This window comes from Maylandia zebra, linkage group LG7 (assembly GCF_041146795.1).
Source record: "Maylandia zebra isolate NMK-2024a linkage group LG7, Mzebra_GT3a, whole genome shotgun sequence".
Lineage (NCBI taxonomy): Eukaryota > Metazoa > Chordata > Actinopteri > Cichliformes > Cichlidae > Maylandia > Maylandia zebra.
The window spans coordinates 8,235,612-8,252,811 of record NC_135173.1 but is presented as its reverse complement, the minus strand read 5'-3'; the positions used below and the strand labels follow the sequence as shown (position 1 = coordinate 8,252,811).

At 45.7% G+C, this 17,200-nt stretch overlaps 1 long non-coding RNA gene across 1 annotated transcript; it reads right to left on the bottom strand.

Moving 5' to 3' along the window:
* Positions 1–4,720: 4,720 nt before the first annotated feature.
* Positions 4,721–5,434, bottom strand: LOC143419635 (uncharacterized). The gene is made up of 3 exons (XR_013099647.1): positions 5,285–5,434; positions 4,994–5,207; positions 4,721–4,912 (listed from the first exon to the last, which is right to left on the bottom strand). It is a non-coding gene; the product is annotated as an uncharacterized LOC143419635 (long non-coding RNA).
* Between the last annotated feature and the right edge of the window lie 11,766 nt (positions 5,435–17,200).

The following is a 17,200-nucleotide window of genomic DNA, read 5'->3' as shown; positions in this document are numbered from 1 at the left end:
CCCCCTCCTGGATCCCCTGCAGTTTGCATACAGAGCCAACAGGTCTGTAGATGACGCCATCAACATGGCCCTACACTTCATCCTGCAGCATCTGGACTCCCCAGGAACCTACGCCAGGATCCTGTTTGTGGACTTCAGCTCTGCCTTCAACACCATCCTTCCAGACCATTTCCGAGGCAAGCTTTCCCAGATGAATGTGCCTGATCCCATCTGCCGGTGGATCACTGACTTCCTGATGGACAGGAAGCAGCATGTGAGGCTGGGAAAGAATGTCTCGGACTCCCGGACCATCAGCACCGGCTCCCCTCAGGGCTGTGTTCTTTCTCCTCTGCTCTTCTCCCTGTACACCAACTGCTGCACCTCCACCCACCAGTCTGTCAAGCTAATCAAGTCTGCAGATGACACCACCGTTATTGGACTCATCTCGGACGGGGATGAGTCTGCCTACAGGAGGGAGGTTGAACGGCTGGTGTCCTGGTGCAGCCACAACAACCTGGTGCTGAATGCCCAGAAGACAGTGGAGATTATTGTGGACTTCAGGAAGTACACAGCTCCACTCCCCCCCATCATCCTGACTGACACCCCCATCACCTCTGTGGACTCATTCCGCTTCCTGGGTACCACCATCACCCAGGACCTGAAGTGGGAGCCCACCATCACCTCCGTCATTAAGAAAGCCCAGCAGAGGATGTACTTCCTGAGGCAGCTGAAGAAATTCAACCTGCCAACACGGACGATGATGCAATTCTACACTGCAATCATCGAGTCCATCCTCACCTCCTCCATCACTGTGTGGTATGCTGGAGCCACTATCAGGGACAAACAGAGACTGCAGCGTGTTGTGCGCTCTGCTGAGAAGGTGATTTGCTGCAGACTCCCATCTCTGCAGGACCTGTACACCTCCAGGACACTGGGGCGTGCAGCTCGGATCTCAGCTGACCCTTCTCACCCTGGACATAGTCTGTTTGACCTGCTCCCCTCAGACAGGAGGCTCCGGTCCATTCGCACCAGAACCTCTCGCCATAAGAACAGTTTCTTCCCCTCTGCTGTTGGACACATGAACAATAACCGTATGTCTGTTCCCACCACTAACACATGACCCTACGCTGTGTTCACTGCATCATTCCATGTTTGGCACTGATCACCACCTGCACTCATGTATATATCTTTCTACGTAGCACTCTTAATTCTTATTCTTATTTTTATTTTTTCATGTCTATTTAAGCGTTATCTGACAGTATGTTTGCACTGAAGCACCGCAGCAATTTCCTAATGTTGTAAACCTGCTCAACATTTGGCAATAAAACCCTTTCTGATTCTGATTCATCATATTTTCTAGTCTTAGGCTTGGAATGAAAGTGGTATGGAAACATATTTGGCGATGCTTCATCTTTTGCTTTGCATTTGTGTGGGGGCCCCATCAAAAACCTCTCCATTATGCTAGCAGTGTCCAAGCGTTCTTTGTCTTTTTTATTCATAGCGTGCCCCCCATGCAATGGCTCTGCACCCCCCCACTTTGGGAACCTCTGATCTAATGGTCCATCAGTTATTGCTCCATGAAAGAGCCATTATTACAAGAAGAACAGTACTGTAGCACCATGGTTGCCCCAATTTGTGTTTCTACACAGCAAATTCAAAAGTGTTAAATGTTTTGGTGTTAATAGTCTTCTTGCAAAAGTAGAGTTAATTTTACTCTAAGTAGAGTCACATGCTTTTAATGTAACTCTGAGGTGTAAAATGATAGTAGTTAAAATCGAGTGTTAAAAATGAGTGTTTCTATGTCAAATCTGGAGGTGTTACAATGGAAACATTAACTCTTGACCTCTTAACTCTGAACTCCTAGAGGGGCTATGACACCAATAGAGTAAATTCACAGACTCCGCCCCCAGCACCATAGGCTCCAATCGAAGCTGAAGTGAAGCCGTTTCAGAACATTTTGCTCTACATATTTGAGTTGTTTGCCATGCATGGTAAGTCATTTTTTCAAAGATTGTTTCAATTATTTCTATTAGCTTTTACTTCTGTGGCTCTTTGGAGTTGAGACAAAGCTGTGTGAAAGGCATTAGCCATGTTGCTCGGTGATAGCATAATATTCTGTTTTAGCTAGCTGAAAGGTATTGTTTGCGGGCAAATACCACAGCCTTGAAAAAAGCTTGCATGTGAATTTTCAGTCAAACTTTTGGTCAAATACACCTAAAACAATGTCTAGAATGTGAAATGTTGGTATAATGGTGCTAGTTGAAGCCTGAAAATGATCACTCATAAAAAAAAAAAACGAGCAAACAGCAGTAGCAGACGTCCTGACTGGATTCTACGTTAGCATAGATTCTTCCAGAGTTTTGTGCACATGGTTTAGGTAAAAATGAAAAAGGTTGAGGTTTTACATTTAGTTCAGTATTAACTGCTGCCTGTGTCCTTGTCTTTTGGGAAAATACTTTACACAAGTAATGGCTCAAAGAGGATTCCTTTTTTTTTTTTTTACTGTGCTGCAATTGTTTACTGGATTGTTTGTGCCATTAATTAGTGTCAACTATTTTTTATTCAATCTCCACACAGGATATGCTTGTGAAGATGGAATATGGGGGAGAGCAGAAGTGCGTTGAAGTTCCAGAAAGGGATGAATGAAGGACATGCATATTGTATTGAAGAAATAAGTGATGAGAATGCTGTTATTTGCATTTACCAGCTCACCTATGTCAGACCTTTTGATAAACACAATTCTAATGAAAGTGAGAACATGTATACTGTTACATCTTTCAGAAAATGTTTTGAAATTGTGGTGCACAGTTCAGAATAAATGTTTTTCAAAAACCATTGCGTCTTTTTAGTAAATGTTTATTTCCAAAAGAAATTTCTAGAAGTTCAGAACAGTAAAATTCCCGCTTTTTAGAATTAATTAGAAGATAACTCTTACGTAGTTAAACTAAAATACTCTTTGAGAGTTAATATATAAACTCTTAACACCAAGTGTTAAATTATCAACTCCAGACAGATTTGGTGTTTAACACTAAATCAGAGTTAACGTACCAACTCTCCAAAAAGAGTTAAATTAACACTCTCTGGTGTGGACCCATATAGACACTTTAATAGTGTTGAAATCTGACAGTGTTAATTTGGACATGCTGGATTTGCTGTGTACCTTTATGTGGTCTTTCGTCGTCACTTTTTCTCTCCTTGTGCACCTTTCTGCTCACTCCTGTCCTCATCATTAGAAGCACTTGGCTGTTCAGTTGTTCCATGACTTTCCCTGTCTCTTTATTAACCTGTGGATCATACGTAGGCAAGCCTCCAAACCGTTATCTTATCTCCTCATCTGGACTGCAGAATCAAACTACCAAGAGGCAACACTGCAGATATCGAGGACAGATACAGCTACCTGGGAATCCCACAGGACAATAGGAACCATGAAGGGCAGGGACCTTACAAACACCAAATGCCTGCAGAGGATAAAGTAAGTCCCGAGGAGTCAGCTGAATGGGAAAAACAAGATCTGGACAATCAACACCTACGCCCTGTCAGGAATCAGGTGTGGCAGTGTGTGGTTTGTGGCTCAACTGCGGGGGGGAGGAGCAGTGGTTTCAGGGTGCGGTGTCAGGGGAGGCTGACACACACACCTGGGCTCAATCAGCTAATCATGTCTCTCCCGTAAACAATGTGCCGGGACCTGAGGTGGGTCTGTTGTGTGTGTGTTACAGAGGCAGGGCAGCTGGAAAGCTGCACAGTGAAAACCCAGCCAATAAAGAAGTGCAAAGCTGCAATGCTGCTCTTGTCGGGTTCGTCATTTTCACAAGAAGCCATTGCCATCAAGACATGGAAGCTCCTGAACATCCATGGAGGGTTTCACCCCATGTCCAGCACCCTGAGACTGTACGTTAAGCGAAAAGAGGGAGGCCAAGAACTGGTGAGTGTCATAACCTTTGTCCAAAATGAAACAAAAAACATTCAAGAGTACATCAGGAAAATGGCCACACAGGCAACAGAAACCCGAGAAAGAAGAGGAGCAAGTGGAGGAACCATCACGGAAGGATAGATCCATGCACGGTATGTACCACCGGCAGATAGAAGAAGTGGCTGAATTCCAGAAGTCCTGTGTTATGGAAATTTGAACAATAACCTGCAACACACCCACTGAGCTTGATTTTAAGTGGGTTTAATAAACACATTTCAATGTGGAAAGAAGCATCTGAGCAGGACACTAGGATCATTTCTGAATCGTGGCCTCCACCCTTACATCTTATATACCCAGAGACAGACAAAGACATGACACAGCACATCATATATCCCCATATCTTCAGTCCAGCTCATCCTTGACCCCCTCCCACTCTAAGAAGACCACCCGTCACCTCCCTAAGAGCAGGATGTCTGGAAATCTTCAAGTCTACAATGGACCCTCTGTGAAGGTGCAATAAAACCTGGGGCCCACTTGTGATAACATAATACATGCTTGCAAACTGGTGACAGGAGTGCTCTTACTATACTAACGCGAGAAAGTGACATTACTATTACTAATGTGATATGATTAATACATTAGAAAAGAAATCTGCCGCCACACCTACCATTGGCTGGACAAAGCTAGACTTAAAGACAGCACCGAGGCACTAATCATGGCAGCAAAGGAGCAAGCTCTGAGCACAAGATCCATGGAGGCTGGGGTCTATCACACCAGGCAAGACCCCAGGTCCAGGCTGTGTAAAGATGCCCATGGGAGGCAAACGGGCGTGAACACAGTGCTTTATTTACAAGTGTCTAGTGAAATTACACAACAGGAGACTATGAATGCTATGAATTATGAAATGCTATGAACTGTGAACTGTGAGGCCAAACTGTGAACATGAAACTGAGTGCTATGGCTAGGTGCTGGATTTCACGGATGGAAAAAAGGGGCAGCGGCTTGGATGGAGGTACGCAGTCACTATAATGAGAAGAGACAAGTAGTCAGTGGCAGTCCAGTGAATCACAGCTGCAGGTTTAGGCTATGGAGGTTAGGGCTTACGTGTTGCAGGTTTAAAGTGTCATGCGAGGAAGGGGTGTCCAGGGGGTTCCGGGTGAGGAGTGTCCAGAGAGGATCCAGAATATGCGTGGAGTGAGGGACTTGGCAGGGAGGCAGGCAGGTGTAGTCCGATGGTGGAGAGGAAGAAACCAGATGACAGAACCAGCGTCCAGGCGGAGATGAGAGTAGTTCGGGAAACGTGACTGCCAGGTGGGTCCTATGACAAAGAAAACACGGTGAGGGAAAAAGCAGTAGTTGAGGGTTCTCACAAGGGGTTCGCAGCCTAGCACTGACATGGGTTAGCAGAAGATCTGGCAGAGGTCTGTTGTGAATGCTGGTCTTATATGCAGGTGACTTGATTGGAACCAGGTGTGGAAGCTGATTGGAGTCTCTGCCTGAAGGTAGAACCCAGCGGAGTGGAAAAACCCCGTGCTCACCCGGACCATGACAGTACCCCCACCTCAACGATCGCCCCCCGGCGACCGAGCAGACCCGGACACGCGTCGAGACCTGAAGAAATCAGAAACAAGCGCCGGGTCCAAGATCAGAGACCGAGACACCCACGAACGCTCCTCAGGCCCGTACCCCACCCAGTCCACCAGGAACTGCCGGCCCCTGCCCCACCGACGCACGGCCAGAATACGCCGCACCGAGAAGGCAGGATGACCATCGATGAGCCGGGCGGGAGGAGGGGGGTCGGAAGGAGGGCACAGAGGACTAGACAACACTGGCTTGACCTGCGAAACATGGAACACCGGATGGATCCGCAACGATGCAGGCAACGTGAGCCGGACTGCCGCAGGGCCGATCAGCCTGTCAATCACGAAAGGCCCAATATAGCGCGGAGACAGCTTGCGGGAGGTTCCCTGGAGCGGGATATCCTTAGCCGCCAGCCACACTTTTTGCCCCGGAGAGTAAGTAGGAGCCGCCGTGCGCCGCTGGTTGGCGTAGTGGCATTGGCGAGACACAGCGCGCAACAGCGCCTCACGAGTCCGCGTCCAGGCCCGGCGGCAACGCTGCAGATGATGCTGGACAGAAGGCACCGCAAGCTCAGCTTCTTGCTCGGGGAACAGAGGTGGCTGGTAACCTAAGGACGCCTCAAAAGGTGAAAGACCTGTGGCCGAGGCGGTGAGTGTGTTATGCGCATATTCAACCCACGGCAAGAATGTGGACCAAGAGGCTGGATTATGGGCAGTGACGCAGCGAAGAGTGGTCTCGAGTTCTTGGTTCAGGCGCTCAGTTTGGCCATTGGTCTGTGGATGGTAGCCTGAGCTCAAACAGGGCTTGGCCCCCAGGGCCATACAAAAGGCTCCCCAGGCCTGAGAAGCAAACTGGGGACCCCTGTCAGACACTATTTCCATAGGGATCCCATGGAGCCTGAAAACATGTTCAACCAACAGTTTAGCTGTTTCTGAAGCAGTGGGCAGTTTATCTAGAGCTATGAAATGTGCTGCCTTGGAAAATCTGTCAACTATGGTAAGTATAGTAGTCTTTCCTGCAGAGTCTGGAAGCCCTGTTACAAAATCCAACGCAATATGTGACCATGGCCGGTGTGGGGTGGTTAGTGGTTGAAGCAGTCCGTACGGACGGTGATTCCTGGACTTATTACGAGCACAAACCGTACAAGCAGCTACGTATTCACGTACATCCCTATCCAACGTCTCCCACCAAAAGTGTCTCTTCAGTAGCATAGCTGTCCTACCTCGGCCCGGGTGACCTGCAAACTTGGCCGTGTGAACCCATTCCAAAACCTTGGAGCGGGCTGCTGTGGGTACATAGCGCTTGTTAGCTGGACCGGTGCCCGGATCAGGTTCTGCTTGTAGAGCCCGCTGAATGACGGAGTCTACTTCCCATGTGACCGCCCCTACACGATGCAGGTGACTTGATTGGAACCAGGTGTGGAAGCTGATTGGAGTCTCTGCCTGAAGGTAGAACCCAGCGGAATGGAAAAACCCCGTGCTCACCCGGACCATGACAATAAGTCCATCACTGATGACTTCTTTAGCATTTCTTAGGGAGGTCACTGCTTTTTCAGCTCGGATAATATAATCTGTCACTGTCTCATCTGGTTTCTTCTGTAAAGACGTCAGCTCTGTGTACAGTGCGATGATTCTGGGCTTGCCTTTACTATCGTAGTGGTCACGTAGTATTTTTAAAGCTTTTCTTCTGTCGTCAGTCGCATCTCTCATTACCAGTGAAAGGCTTTTATCATCAAGAAACTGTATCAGTTCAGCGTAGCATTCAGCGTTCTTCTCTGCATCTGGGTTAGTGGCTGATAATATAGTGCCCTTTAGACCAATGATCCGCATGTGGCCGAGAAACTTTGCCTCCCAAAGTTCGTAACTGTTCTCGTCCCCGTTGAACACTAACCTCTGCCATCTTCCTCCTGTTGTGTCATGCCTGGGCCCATAACCTGTTGAGCTCGAAGAGTTTTCTTCTTCTTGGGCCATGTTCGCTTAATAATGCACACACTTGGTGGTTGATTACTTTTCCGTTTCTTTTATTGTTAACAACACAGGAGGGAAAACCATACATTACTTCAGCAGTTCGCGCTTCGGAACAACAGGAACAGGAAGTGAAGTAATCTACAATCACCAAAATAAAATCCTTTTCAAAATAAAATGACAATCAGAAAACGTCTTTCACAACATAAAATAAATTAATACATTTACTCATGAGAACACAAATCTAACAGGGGGTACTCGTCAGCCGTTGCTAAACAATACAGTTCATTGTGAGTACCGCGATCGATGGAAACAATGCACATGCACACTTTGCCAAGATTAATCACATATCACTACCTTTAACTAAGTAATTTACTGCCCTGTTCTGCTGCACAGCACTCACTTGTTCCTGTCAGGTAGTGATCAGCTGATCACGGGGTCGGGTTTGAAAGGGAGACACCACCCACCTGTTCGCCGCTCAGACAGCGTTCTCTTCATGTCAGGAGCTCCTAATCCTTGCCCCTGTCACGATCGGGGGAAACGCACGAATTAAACACAGTAATTCGGCGTGCCCGTGTGGCGTGCTGGCTAGACCCAAACGCGGCGAAGGCGCGTTGGAACAGGCACGCAGTTACTCTAGTAACGATCAGTGCACGAAGCGTGACTTCGGAACTGGCGTTACAGACGGAGAGCGAGCGGAGCCGGGCTGAGAAAATTAATCATGAGGAAAAACACTCACAGTTGCTGAAGCAGGCGGAGACTGACGTCGGCAAGGATTAGGAGCTCCTGACATGAAGAGAATGCTGTTTGAGCGGCGAACAGGTGGGTGGTGTCTCCCTTTCAAACCCGACCCCGTGATTAGCTGATCACTACCTGACAGTTCCTTGTCATATGCATTGTTTCTGAACCTCTTCATTTGAATAATTGTGATGTGCGTCACTGGTGTGTTCAACCACCTCTTCACAGAAATGTGTGCCGAATTCCCGAAGGATTTCCACAAGTTTATTACTGACTCTGTTCTCCCTAATCTTCAACTACAAGGATGTTATCTTTGGCTATTATAATTTTAAAGACAAGGACAATGATGCTTTCTTCTTTATAAATTTGGTTTTATTTTTGGCAAAATTTCATATACACAAAAGCAAAGTCCTCGGCAGAAAGCCTGAACTTCTTGTATTAAAAATGGAACTTGCACAATATATAAGGACAATCTCCTCATCAAAAAACACCAAGGCTCTCGTGACTGTTAACATCTGTAACCATTTGAAACTACTAACTTGATTTTGGCTCTTGCAAACTTTTGTTTATTTATCTTTTTATTTTTTCTATTTATCTTTCACTCCTCTTTCAAACCATCTGTCCTCTCTGTCCAAAATGTGAACATTGGCATCCTCGAAAGAGTGTCCTTTATCCTTAAGATGCAGATGGACTGCTGAGTCTTGTCCTGTGGAGGTGGCTCTTCTGTGTTGTGCTATGCGCTTGTGAAGTGGCTGTTTGGTCTCTCCAATGTAGAGGTCTGAGCATTCCTCGCTGCACTGTACAGCATACACCACATTGTTATGTCTGTGTTTTGGCGTTTTGTCTTTCGAGTGAACCAGTTTTTGTCTGAGCGTGTTGGTGGGTCTGAAATGCACCGGGATGTCATGCTTGGAGAAAACTCTCCTGAGTTTTTCTGATACACCGGCTACATAGGGGATGACAATGTTGTTGCGTCTGTCCTTCTTATCCTCCCTCTCTGGTGTCTGGTCTTCTCTTCTGTGCCTCTTTGCTGACTTTAGTAACGCCCAATTAGGATAACCACATTGTCAGGGGATTTTTAAGTTTTATTGTCATGAAATGCAAGTGAGTGATATACTGATAAGTGTTTAATATTTCTGCTTATGCAAACGTCTTTCTATCATGAACTCTCTGAACAGTCACATCACAACACCACAATGAGTTGTGAAAACAAGCTGTTATTGTTAGATTAAGTTCCAGCAACTGCATGTTCTCTCCCCACGAGTGAAGAGCGTGCAGCTAAGCTCCTGTTTTATCTTTCCTTTGCCATGTGACATCACTATACTGAAGTGTATAAATAAAGATGCAAGACAAGTGCGTAGGTGTGTGAGTCTTGTTGGGCTCTCACCCGTGCACGTTACCAGCTGAACTGTCTGAGTGTCATTTCTTCACCTGAGTGTTTGATAACTGTTCACCCCTAACATTTAATTGGTCCTTCGTGCCGAGCGCCCTCATCAAGTCCCGACGTCGTGAAAAACCTGCGCTGAAGCCTGTATACAGCTCCTTTCTCGGAAAGGATAAAGTCCAGGGACGTGAATTCAGGTCCTGGCCAGCGTTTTATACAGGTACACGACGGTGGGGGTTGATGGCGGACGTCAGACCGGCGACAATCCACTGAGGTGAATATTTTACACTCAACACACCTTGCGAAAAAACGACTGAGGCAACCTGGGGTCTGTACATAAAATATACAGGTTAAGTAACAATCTCGTCTGAAAAAGGACTCGTAGAGTTTACTGGCTCGCCTGAAAAAGGGCTCGGAGCAATGTAGGAAGACACAGAGTTGCCCAGAATAATACTCATTACGCGTATGAACTGTTGTTTTACTGTTTTGTTGGTGGAGTAAGTTGATTTCACAGTTATTAGAAAAACTGAACTACTCCACCGAATTGTTTACCGTTGGTCGCTCACGTGCTGGTGGAAACAGGAAGAAGGTTGTGTTTCAACACATAAAATTGACACCGCCCTCAAGGATTAGCTTGAGGGTAGAAGGCTGTGTCAATAGCCACTCCCATTTCCTCGTGCCAGAGAAAAGCGCCACGTGTGTGTGTGTGTGTATGTGTGTGAGAACGTAATATATCTGTAAACTAAGAAAAAAAAATGGGTAATAAATCTACAAAACTCACTGCTGACGAGCAGTGGTTAGAGAAAAATCGTCCCCCCGCCGGTCAAATTAGTGCAAATAGATGGAGGAACAGAAAGAAATTAAACCGCCCTGCGGGGGAGGGAAAATGCAGTCCCTCTGCAGTAACTATTTTAAAAGAGACCCTCCAAACAGAACTAAATAATGAAACATAGTTGGCATGACGACCATGCCCAGAATGTATAAAATAAATAAAAGAAAATAATTCACATAAAAACCTTTTAAATAAAACAGAGAGATGCATAAGGTACATTAAGGCTGTGTCATCGTTCAGCCAAGGAAAGTGTGTGAAAAGGTAAATGTCTCCAGCTTGGAAAAGGGTGAGACTGCAGCTCACCCAAAGCCCTTGATGGATACAAAATAAAATATAATAATAAACTACTTGGTTCGACATGCAACAGAGAGAGTGAATGTGACTGAAGGTTGGATCTGAGATGAGGCAAACAGAAGACCAGTCTAAAAAGTAGGAAAAAGCAAATTTGTACAGATTGGATGAATTCTAAATTATCTGTTTGCTGAGTAAGATGATCCTAACTATTAAATTGGCTCAGTAGTAGTATAGTGATATACACTGATAAAATATTGTAATATACTATTGTTATTATATAGAAAGAACAAGATGATAATATTAATAAAAATATAATATTATTAATGACAAGAAGTATCCTAGCCAGTATGATGTGTGATGGACAATTGTTATGAAGTGGTCTGCATCAAGCTTAAGGTTTGCTCAAACTCAGTATAATGACATATGAGATGAAGAAAATAAAGGAAATATCTAAACCAATTAGGTGCATAGAGGCACTTAACCTGCTTGAAAACCTGTCGTTTATCCTAGATAAATATTACTGAGATATAGAGCACATCTATAATAACAACTAATAAGCCAAACCCTTAAACTGCTAAACGGCTGCTAAACAGTAAGAGAGGCTGATGACTGAGAAATGATCATGTTGTTGCAGTGAAGTTAGTTTGTCAAACAAAATATGAAACTCTCATGTGAGAAGGCTAACGTAAAAATACCAGTGTTTATATATAAATACCCAGTGTTTTCAAGCATCAAGTCAAGTGTATATTGTTAGATTATAATATTATTTTATGCCATGTTATACCCCTAATTAAAGATTGTGAATTATTATGTAGTTTTAGTTTGCATTATTCTCCTGAATTAGAAGAAGCTGATAACTATTGCATTAGTTAAACTAATTTGCATTAAAGTAGACTGCTGATTTATTGTGAATGAATGATATTGTTTTATGATGCATTATACTGCTGAGTTATAAGAAATACTGTTTGCAGAAAAGTCATTGCCTTATTTGTCTGATTAGAAGAGAACAGAATATGCTGGAGTTTTCTACCCCATCGCGGCGCACGACCGTACCGACCGCGCCGCGTCCACCTGCCACGTGGCCGACCTCCGGACCAGCTTCGCCGACGCTGCTTGGTTCGCGGGCGGCCACCTGAACTCACAACTCCCCGTCGCTTGGCCGGGGCCCGGGGGCGCCGACGGTCCGGGCTGATCCCCTCTCCGGTTCGCGGGGGGGGGGGGGGGGGGGGGGGATTACGTTCGGCCGGATGGTTCCCCGGCCTCGGTCAGGTGATGGGGGTAAGTGGCGGGGCGTGGCCTGCGGTGCCGTGCAGAGGAGGCGGACGCACTGCACGGCATCCGCAATCACGCCCCGCCGAATTAAATATTGTACTGGGTCCTGTGGTTGTGTTGTTGTGATAGTGTTGAGCGGGCAGCGGGAGAGCTGCAGCTCTGAGTATTGTGGACAGCAACCGTCAAAGATTCAATAAAAAGCATCAACATGCCACTGGGTCTGCCGTGTATGTCTACACCTGACTAAATGCTACAGCAGCTGGACCCACAACAACAACCTGAAAATGTCAACAGTGCAGGAAAACGATCTCATGCAGCGGAGACGGAGAGCGTTAAATCCAAGGCCCGTTTCACTACACAAATTCAAATCAAATTCTAATTTTATTTGTCACATACACACGGGGGAGATTTCCAGACAGCTTCAGCTGACAGAGCTGTGACGAGACACCCATTAAGCCCGGAGGAAAAGTGAGGCTGACCTTAACAACTCTGCATTAAAACTGTGCAGGACAGTGACGGACCAACACGGATGTTGGGCAGCAAAAAGGGCGTGCCAGAGACAGGAGGAGTAACGGAGGTCAGGAGGCACCTCGGAATGATCAAAACCACCAGGAGAAAATAAGCTGAAGGCACAGGTGTCGGGGCTCGGCCAGGAGCTGACCTCTGAGAAGAGCCGAACAGCAGAGCTGTAGAAGGCTGTGGAGCAAAGCAAGGGAAACATCAATGGACTTCACTCTGACTTGTACCGAAAAGACTCTGAGGTTTCTGCCCTCAGTAAGAGCTCAAGGCATCAGAGCAGGAACTGAACATGGCTCAGCAGGAGCTGGCTGATAATCGAACCCATCAGGCCGGAGCTTGCTGGAGCAGGAGGTTGCCAAACCTGACGAAAAGCTCCAACAGCAGGAGCAAGCCCTGAAGGAGCTACAGAAGCAAAAGGGTCAAGTTAAGGAGGAGCGAAACAAGGAGAAGATGCAGGACACTGGGGAAAAGCACTGCCTCAATTGGGGCCAGAACCAATATGAACAGAACTTTGAGCAGCAGCACCAACGGATGCAAACGGACTGAAAAGGAGGAGGGCAGGACCCCAGGGCACGCTTCAGGCCGTGGTTTACCCAGAACACCAGAACAGGAAAGTGATGAACACAAACACCCACACAAACACACACATCTACATGCACTGACTCAGAATGAAGTGAAACACACGTATGCACATGTGCACTCGTTGATTGAGTGAGAAATGACACACACACATTCACAAGCTTGTTCAATGAAGAGTGATACACACACACACGCTGATGCAATGAAGAATGCTTTACTAACAAATGTTGCACATACATCCCAGACAATGTACACTCACTTAACATGACCACTGCCCTAAATACCCTGAGAAAACTCAGAGTTGTCCAACAACAAGACTATGTCACAAACACTGATGATTGGTGGACATGGCTACTGAGTGGTTCGTGGAAGTCCCTGCTGACTAAAGGACTTTTTGGCATTGGTTTTCTATTGCTATTATTGTGTATTTTCGCAACATGTATAATACCTTGTTTGAAAGGCATGGTGTCAAACATGGTCACAGCTACATTAGGAGCTTATGTAACATTGCCCCAAATCGACGGCGAGCTGTATGAGGATGCATACAGTAGCGTCTGAAAAAGGACATGATACAAAAATGTTTAATGATGTTCTAACTGAAAATGTCCCAACAAGAGGTTATGAACTGACAAAATGACAGTATTGTGCACAAGATAAAATTTAAACAACAGGAGGGGATGTCAGGGGATTTTTAAGTTTTATTGTCATGAAATGCAACTGAGTGATATACTGATAAGTGTTTAATATTTCTGCTTACGCAAATGTCTTTCTATCATGAACTCTCTGAACAGTCACATTACAACACCACAATGAGTTGTGAAAACAAGCTGTTATCGTTAGATTGTGTTTAATATTTCTGCTTATGCAAATGTCTTTCTATCATGAACTCTCTGAACAATCACATCACAACACCACAATGAGTCGTGAAGACAAGCTGTTATTGTTAGATTGTGTTTAATATTTCTGCTTATGCAAATGTCTTTCTATCATGAACTCTCTGAACAATCACATCACAACACCACAATGAGTTGTGAAAACAAGCTGTTATTGTTAGATTAAGTTCCAGCAACTGCATGTTCTCTCCCCACGAGTGAAGAGCGTGCAGCTAAGCTCCTGTTTTATCTTTCCTTTGCCATGTGACATCACTATACTGAAGTGTATAAATAAAGATGCAAGACAAGTGTGTAGGTGTGTGAGTCTTGTTGGGCTCTCACCCGTGCACGTTACCAGCTGAACTGTCTGAGTGTCATTTCTTCACCTGAGTGTTTGATAACTGTTCACCCCTAACACACATGTTTTGAGTGCTTCCTTTACATGTGTGTGTTCCTTCATTTTTCCTTCAGGCTTAGAGGGAACATGTTCTGCCCGGTGGTGTAGGGTCCTAATTACTCCAAGTTTGTGTTCCAGAGGGTGATGGGAGTCAAAGAGGAGGTACTTGTCCGTGTTTGTGGGCTTCCGATAAACTTCGATGTTGAGGTTGCCATTCTCTTCACTGTGCACGGCGCAGTCCAGGAAAGGCAAACCGTTGTCCTTTGTGTCTTCCCTGGTGAACTTGATGTTTTTATCCACAGTGTTAATGTGCGCAGTGAAGGATTCCACTTCTTGTGTCTTGATTTTGACCCAGGTGTTGTCTACATATCTGTACCAGTGGCTGGGTACTCTTCCTTGATTACATTGGATCAAGGGAGAGAGTGGCCGAAACCACTCTCTCCCACAAAAGTTATGGCAAAGTGAAAGAGCGTTCACACACAGTACCTAAGCGTTAATATCCATCAGACAGAGAGCATCCATGCATACTCTGATGCTTCGATGCTTCACACAAAGCAAAACGTCCCTCTGAATGAACACTGAGTCAAAGTCACTGTAGCGTTAGCCTTAGCTTTAGCACCGCCGATGTCGTAACGGTCCAATAGCACAGAGTTAGCGGTCCGACGGACCGTACAGTTACTCACTGAGTACTCTCCCTCGGCAGGCGAGTGTGTCAAGCGATGGGTCGGCACTCTTCCATGCCTGCAAATATCGTTGAAATCGCGGGGAGTCGGCTTCTTCACAGGGTCCTATCGGCCCGACCAATACAGCCAGACAAAGAGAAAAAAAACACGTCACCTCAGCCGAAGTGTCGATCGTTGAAAGACATGGGAAATATATCTGAGCCCACCGTCCGTCGGTCCAGATGACGATGAAGATCCAGAGAACAATGTTCGGACGCCACTTTGTAACAGCAGTCTAGCGAGGAAGGAGCGGCTAGCAGGTCCAGCGAGCGTGTGGTGTGGGGGTTAGCTGAATAACCCGAAGCCAGTCGGTTAAATTCAATAACAGACCTTTATCCGCCGTCAGCAACATTACACTTTATAAGCCAGGTCTCCTCTGCTGTACTCGTCCGAGCCTACATGCGCGGGGATTGGTATCGCCAGCGCCAGCTTGTTACAACAGTAAGGTGTTTTCTTGGAGAATGGAACATGAGCAGCATTGAATGGCTGCCGCTAACAACACACACCCACTAGGAGACCCTCATAGCTATTACAATAGTTGGCAACCCCCCCTAGTGGTGCTATAACTCAAAAGGGTTGTTACAGTGGCTTCACTCCTCATCAGCCACGCCATTTTGCCAGCTAAAACACCGGTGTCGGGACATAAGGACGCTGTCATAGCCTGTCAGCGATGTTGATTAGCTGCGTATATATGAATGTAAATCACGTGATGGAGTATGGGATAAGGTGGGATCGTTCTGATCCCATACGGGAGCAGCCAGTCTCTTACTGACTAACACTGCAAAACAGAATTGTTAAGGTTTAAATTTTAATTTGGATTCAGGTTAGATTTTTTTTGTGCACAACACAGATTTTTTGTGCACAGAACCGTGCCAGCAGTCCGCAATTGCGCACGCGTGTAGCTTAGAGGGAACATTAGCTGTCAGTTCTCTCATTCCTTTTATCAAGACTGGAGATCACATTACTGATTTCAGTTCATTTAATATGTGAGTGCACAGATTCATTCTCAACTGGACATAAATTATGATCAAAGGTTATACATATGAGGAATTCATCAAATCCCAGCCTCTAACATAGTGCGCTGAATCTTAGCATTGAATTTCCAGTATATTCTAATCAGTACAATGTAAGCATTCATTGCACCTACAGTGCAAACCAATAAACAAATTACAACAAGTACTGTTGAGAAACTGTAATACAGAAATAACAATTAAAATTCTCAACAAAAAGAACAACTGATGAAAATATAAATAATGTATAAACAACTTAACAACATCTAATTCTTGTCACGTGACAGCTCAACATCTAAAAACAAGAGGGGAGAGAGCAAAGTGCGCCTGCTTTGTGCTGAGACAGGAGCGGCAGGTCTGGCGCCCAGGCAATTGATCCGATACCGATGCTGACTTGGATCAATCTGCCCACCACTAATTTCTAGGTGTGGCCAAGTGGCTTTCCCTTGGGTAGTCTCAGAAACTTATCTCTGCTTATTCCAGATGATGTGGTTCTGTTGGCTTCATTGGGTGATGCCCTCCAGCTCACTCTGGAACGGTTCACAGCTGAGTGTGAAGTGGTGGGAATTAGAATCGGCTGGTTTAAGAAAATGATCCACTGTCAAACTATAAAACAGTGAGGCTCAGCTGTTTTATATGTAAACTGTGGGGCGTAGCCAGACGTATCCACACGCCACAACCAAGGGGGATCGTACCCATATGGAATATGTAACGGTGTGGAGAGATAATCTTGATATGCTAGAGAACATCATAGTGGAGTGGAGCAGAGCTGATCTGGAGTCAGATTATGTTCTTTTGTACCAGGACATTCAGTTTGTTCCAGCCAAACAGCATCCATCTTTTAAGAACCCGGTGGATCTGCAGGTCAGACAGATGAAGGATGGAGACGCGTCTTTGATTCTGAACAATGTGACGATTAATGATAATGGAAGATACGACTGCAGTGTTGAAAAGAGTGGGAGTGATGGTTTCAGTCACATCAACACCATGTACCTGATTGTTGATCCTCCAGGTGAGTGAGTAGAGTTGAGTGTGTGTGTGATCAGAGGTGCCGAGTGGATCTGCAGGACAGACAGATGAAGGATGGAGACGTGTCTTTGATTCTGAAGAATGTAACAACTGCAGATGCTGGAACATATAAGTGTCG